General features: G+C 41.5%; 1 protein-coding gene across 3 annotated transcripts in view; it reads left to right on the top strand.

Moving 5' to 3' along the window:
* LOC116039681 (ras and Rab interactor 2) overlaps window positions 1-6000 on the top strand; it is a 55098-nt gene continuing 49098 nt past the window's right edge. For 2 of the 3 annotated variants that reach the window (XM_036000739.1, XM_031284647.2), the window contains exon 1: window positions 3-405. The gene's annotated coding sequence lies outside the window, so the exon portion shown is untranslated. Of the gene's footprint in view, window positions 406-6000 lie in introns of all 3 variants that reach the window. The other variant, XM_036000740.1, reaches the window with a different exon arrangement.

The raw sequence follows: 6000 nt of genomic DNA, 5'->3' as shown, positions 1-6000 counted from the left end.
GCATGCATATAATAGTTAGCCTAATTGCTTATGAACAGTGACAACACAAAAATGCTAATCACATTTTTTTAGTGTCGACATTTGACTTTAATGACAAAATGTAAAGTCAAGGTAAACATCGTCATTACATCCTCAGCCAATCAGGCAGAGGCGTCATATTACCGCTGCTCTCCTCCTCTGGGTCTGTCACAGCTCGGTGCTGCTGAGACCCAGTCCCGGTCTCACTGTCTCTGTCCGACAGTAAACCATGTTACCGACCGGGTCCGGGGACAGTGAGGTTCCTCGGTGTCACTCGAAAACCGAACAAAACGACGCAACGCAGCGGCCATGACGTTTCCCCGCGGAGCATAACCAGACTTAACACCAGAACACTGATTTACTGTACTAAAAGGAAACAACTTTAAGGTGAGTAAAAGTAGTCTTTCTGCAGATGTAAACTGGTTGACTCTTGACCACCATTTGTGGTTTTAACCAGCAGGAATGTCAGGAAGTGTTTGTACTGACTCCAACTTTGATGAAAGTTTTCTGCAGGGTTTCTGTTGTCTGTCTGTATAGTGCACGCAGTGGAATACCTGGTTAGAAGAAATGTTACTGTTCATTCTGGAATTGTAGGAAAGTGGAATATACTGATTTTATAATCCATAGTGACTCTGCAGGGCCTACAAAACGTTGGAAAAGCTGCAAATTCTTAATTCTACTCCATGTAATGGATCATAGCATATTGTTTTGATAGCTTGATATAAGGAGAATGTAGGCCTACAGCAACATACAGATGAATAAAAATGTCTGGTATGAGGAAACTTTCATAAAACCAAACTCAGTTTTGCTTTCAGTTGCTACGTGTGGAGAGTCGGCAGACAGGGCCGGCCCTGACCAATTTGGTGCCCTAGGCAAGATTTTTGCTGGTGCCCCTTTGCATCGCAGCCAATTCCACCCCCAATCATTGTGATCATACACTCACGAAGAAAGCTTTATGTCTTTAAGGTCGTTTTTATTTTAGAAACATACACTCTTGACGTAGGTCCAGAGAGACCGAAACATTTGTATTTTCCAAAATATTGTGGAGCTGAACAAGAGCAGTGTGTGGTAGACTATCTTCTGTACTCAATACTTTATTTTAAAAAAGAATTGAAGAAAAAAACACAAACAGTATTAAAGAAACAATGCTGCGTCTCTAGGCAACCCAGAAAATAGGGCCTGATATAGGCTATGTAGTTATGTTGTTGTGTGGGCTTTGGAGTGCCCGTGGCGCCCCTATATGGATGGATGGCGCCCTTAGCACTTGCCTATACGGCCTATGCTACGGGCCGGCCCTGGTCATGAACCTGGAAGCTTTGGGAGTTTTCTGCATGTTGAGTTATACAGATGGAAAGTTATACCCCTCTTATCTGTAGCAAGTGTATTTATTTATTTAATGGTGCTTGCTTAAATGGTGGCTCCACTAGTTCTGCAGAAGCATTGCTGAACCTGCACATGGCAGCAGCATTTTTTTAAAGTTCAGTAAGGTCAAGTAAGACTGTGCTACTTATTAGGCCCAAATACCTCAAGCATTTTCTGACTATATAAAGCTTCTCCTAAAAGTACATACAGGTGCATGGCTATACATCACACACATTTTAGACAGGGACTTCAAAGTATTTTCTCCTGGTAATACGACTTCCATGTGTCTCTAAAACCCCCAGACCTTTACTGCAGTTTTATATCAATTTAGGGACTGTACAAAAAATTGTGTGTGTGTGTGTGTAGATCATTTACATCTGTTATATTTTAAGTATTACAAGACCCTCCCACATGTTATACAATTGCTTTCATAATTATAACTAAAATAGGCAAAGCATAAATAATTACAAGATGCACCCCAACCTAAATTATAAAAGAAATATGTGCTGAAAATAAATGCATCAATAAAATACCATCCCCTGCTCTCCCAAAATTTCAGGCTATCCTCCCTTCAGCAAAAATACATACAGTCCCTTACTTGGTTATTTCCCAGATATTACTCCACTATCAGGGCCCTAAGTTATAAGAACACAACATGTTGCAGCATCTCCCCATTACCTTTCACTGATCACTGATAGGGGATCGTTTTCCCTTCAGAAGTATGTAATACCCGTCTGAACCGGACAGAACACAACATACTCTCCTGCAGCTCAGTTCTTATCCCTCTCTGTTCCTTCTAAATGAGCAGTGAGTTGGAAGTTTATCGATGTAATAAAGGGGCCAATTTCCTCATTTAAGCTGCTTTGGAATCTGTTAGAGAGATTAGTTTATCTGCAAAACCAAAGATTCCTGGCACAAAGAGCCATGTTACATGCTGCCTTGTGGAAATTATTCAGCAGTAAGGGAGTAAAGGGCCGTCCACACCAAGAACGAGAACTATAACGATAACTATAAATCTATAATTTTAAAAATCGTCCTAACTGAAGTGGATGGTGGAGTCCACACCACAACTATAACGACAACGACAGCGGAGAAGGATATTGTTGGGATCACTTTCAAAGCAATTTGGTGAACGATAGAAACACTGACAGCCAATCAAAATCCATCTGAGTTTACAACGATGGCATGGCGGAGAGAGACACTGTGGAGACATTTGTTTCACACAGGTGGTTAGTGGTTGTGACTTTTCCCTTCGGTGGGGCTACGATCATGTTTTTGTTTCGGTGCTCAACACAGATCTGACATCATAAAATGTACCCAAATTCACAAATATGTAGGATATTACTACAGACATCCCTGTTATCGTACGTTGGAATGTCTGCTGTACTGTATGTATTATCAGCTGGAGCGTGCAGTGCGTGCTTGACGTCGCTGTTTGCAGAACATTGTTGCTCAGCAGTGTGGATGCTCACATCTTCATAGTTCTAGTTATGTTTATAGTTATCGTTCTTGGTGTGGACGGCCCTTAACAGCTGATAGTGTTTTTTGTCCACAGTGACATGAAAAGACATTTACTGTTGCCGTCTGCTTTCATTTAGGTGCTATTTATTTTATCGTCCTAGTGGGATGTTTCAGATCTTTCTGCTTTAAACGTCTGGGCTTTCTGTGATTTTTATAAACGTATGTTTTAAAGTAAACTCCATCAAACCACTTCTCTCTCAACGTTCAAGGCAGAACCGAGAACTTCCCAGGTTTATGAGAAGTGATGTCATCTTGGCTGGACAAGGAAGCAGCTACTCAGGTTACTGGTGTAAGAGTAAACTGTCCCTGTGGGGGATGTTAACACTGAATGCTTTCACAGGAGCAACACTGGTGTCTGCTGTAATCCTGCAGCAGGGCATGAAATCAAACACTCGGTTTAGCGTTAATTCAGACCATGTCGGTGAGCTATGTATCTGCCAAATGCCTTATTGAAATTAATAGTGTAATTGGACAATATGGCTTCTGTCATCCTTGCCACATGTCAGGATTTAGGGTGTGGGTTAGTTGCAGACAATGCCAGATTTACCACATATGGGGCCCTTGGGCTAAAATGAGCTGCAAAAATGAAAATAGCTAATATTCATGGATTTTTCTCATATGTTTGTATCATTTTCTCACTTCTATTTTGAATGAACATGTTTTAAAGCTATAGTGCGTAGTTTATCTCGCTCCCATGAGGAATTCTAAGTAATGACAACAAAACTGTTGGCGCGTCCACATGATACAAGCCTTCTGTGATGGCGCACTACCCCCACCCCTCCTCCACACAGTTACTAGTAGCCAAGGAGGACACGGATGATTAAATAAACATGATGGACTCTTCAGAAGAGGTCATTATCTTTTAGTAGTAGTAGTTTCTACGCGTGAAAGTCGCCGGACAACACAATCTTCTGAACATAGCCATACTGAGAAATCCAGAGAGAGTTGTGTGGAGCTGATAGTCTTAATTAGCTTTGTAGCAACTCATTTGGCAATGGCTTGAATGGAACAGACGTTCATTAATATAAAAAAGATATGCACTAAAGCTTTAAGTAGGGCTGGGTATCGTTCGATACTAATATCGTGACTTTGATACCAGTTCCTGAATGATATTTTTTTCAATACCAATTTTATAAAATCCATTTGATCACCAGCATTATTAGATCTTGGTAGAAGCATGCTGCATGTTTTTCCATCTGTGCCTAAAAAGTATTGAATTCGGTACCCAGCCCTAGTTTTAAGTAGGGCTGTCAAAATTAACATGATAATAACAAGTTAACGCCCACATTTTTTTGATGCACGCTTCACCCACGTGCATTGGGTGATTTGGGCCTCGGGCTGCCCCGTAGTTTGGGATACCAGGAAGCGATCCAGCAGTAACATTGTGGATGGCTAGCAGAAACAAAGCTCCTTGAGCAGAAATCGATGAAGAAATGGGTCTTTTGAATGGCAAGTTGAGTTTCAAAGCCCTTCCAGATGGTTCTCTCCACAAGACTAAAGTTATTTGCATGTACTGTTGATGTAAACGGAGTTACCACCGAAGTACGTCCAGTCTCAAATACTACTTGAGCATTAAAAACTTGAAAAAATATCCCTATAAAGTACATTTAGAACAGATTAAAAAAATGTGCGATTAATTTGTGATTAATCGCGAGTTAAGTATGGACAATCATGCAATTAATTGCAATTAAATATTTTAATCGATGGACAGCACTAGTGTTAAGTTTTGAAACTACAATTCCCATTATGCTTTGGGGGATGCAAGCAGGCAGTATAATGTATAGCACAGTTCAGACCAAAGATTCGCGACAAGGAGAGTTGAAATTTGCAACTTCTTGCAACAAGCTGGTCTGCAGCGTTCTGAAACCTGCCAGTTCACACCAATGAGATGAGACGAGACGGTGTATCATCTCCATAGCAACCACTTTTTGCACTTCCGTCCTAACTTCCGACTTTTAGGCTTTTGTAATTGGATATATCATTTGGTTCGTGTAAATATGAATGTGGATAACGTTACAGCTGAATTTCCAGTGATGAATCGGCGAAAACGCGTTTTATTTCTCTGATTCCCTGCTTTGTTCTAACGCCACTGGGCTCTCCCTCTCTTCAGTCACTCTCTATCTCGCGCCACCATATAACGTTACCGTGCTTTCAGGCGGTCGTTGAGGCTCCCTCTAAAACTCTGCCATTTTGTAACATAAAAATATAAATAAACAGATAAATAGATAAACAGTTGTCTTTCATATTCCCTCTGCACGCAATAGGATAGCGCTACAACCAGGCAAAGCAACGAAGAAGGTAGCAGAGCTAGTTGATAGATTAAACTTTTGCCGTATCCGGTCGGCAAAACTCCGAACACATCTTCCTTTTTTAAGAATGACTTCAGTGCCGTTCTTTGTTCTTTTCTCAAAGAAAAGCTTAACTCCAAGTCTTCCAGAAGACCGCTGTTCCCAGCAGCAGCAGCCATAAGCCCGCCCACCGACTCTATACACGATGTGATTGGCCTGACTAGAGTTTGGTTTTTCCAGCTGGCAAGTCAACAGAGAGTGCCTAGACCCCCCCTGGCTGCAAATTAAATTTGCTGCCGCTAGGGTGCGTCTAGATTTCTAGGCTAGGGCTTAACCAGAGACTGTTTAGAACCGAGACGCCCCAACTCAGAGTAGTTTCCTGTATCTGTGTCAAGTGGGCTCCGCCACAGCCACGCCTCTTTAGGAGACCAGCGGCAGGTCCTGAGTGTATTGATTCCAACGGAAGAAGTGAACGTGAACACAGATTATGAGCGATTCTTTCGCCCCATATTCACCAAAGTATATATTGGACCCATTTTTCACAAGCCACATATCTCCAGTACATTCTGACACTAAAATGGCATTTTTCAGACGCACACATCAGGAGAAAATTAACTTAGTTTGAGACCTGTTTCTGTCTCAGGACCAAACTCTCGCGAGATCTGGCAACACAGAGAAGCTAACGTCAGCTAACGTTCGTGAACGCCCTTATAAAACTAATCTCCGTGATGCTATAGTCTTTTAGCTGTGTAAATATCTACTGTTAGCAAAAGAACATATTAATAAATGATTTGAATACAACTTTTGATCC

Source organism: Sander lucioperca, chromosome 4 (assembly GCF_008315115.2).
Source record: "Sander lucioperca isolate FBNREF2018 chromosome 4, SLUC_FBN_1.2, whole genome shotgun sequence".
Taxonomy (NCBI): Eukaryota; Metazoa; Chordata; class Actinopteri; order Perciformes; family Percidae; genus Sander; species Sander lucioperca.
The sequence above is the reverse complement of the archived record's forward strand: the minus strand, read 5'-3'. Positions and strand labels throughout refer to the sequence as shown.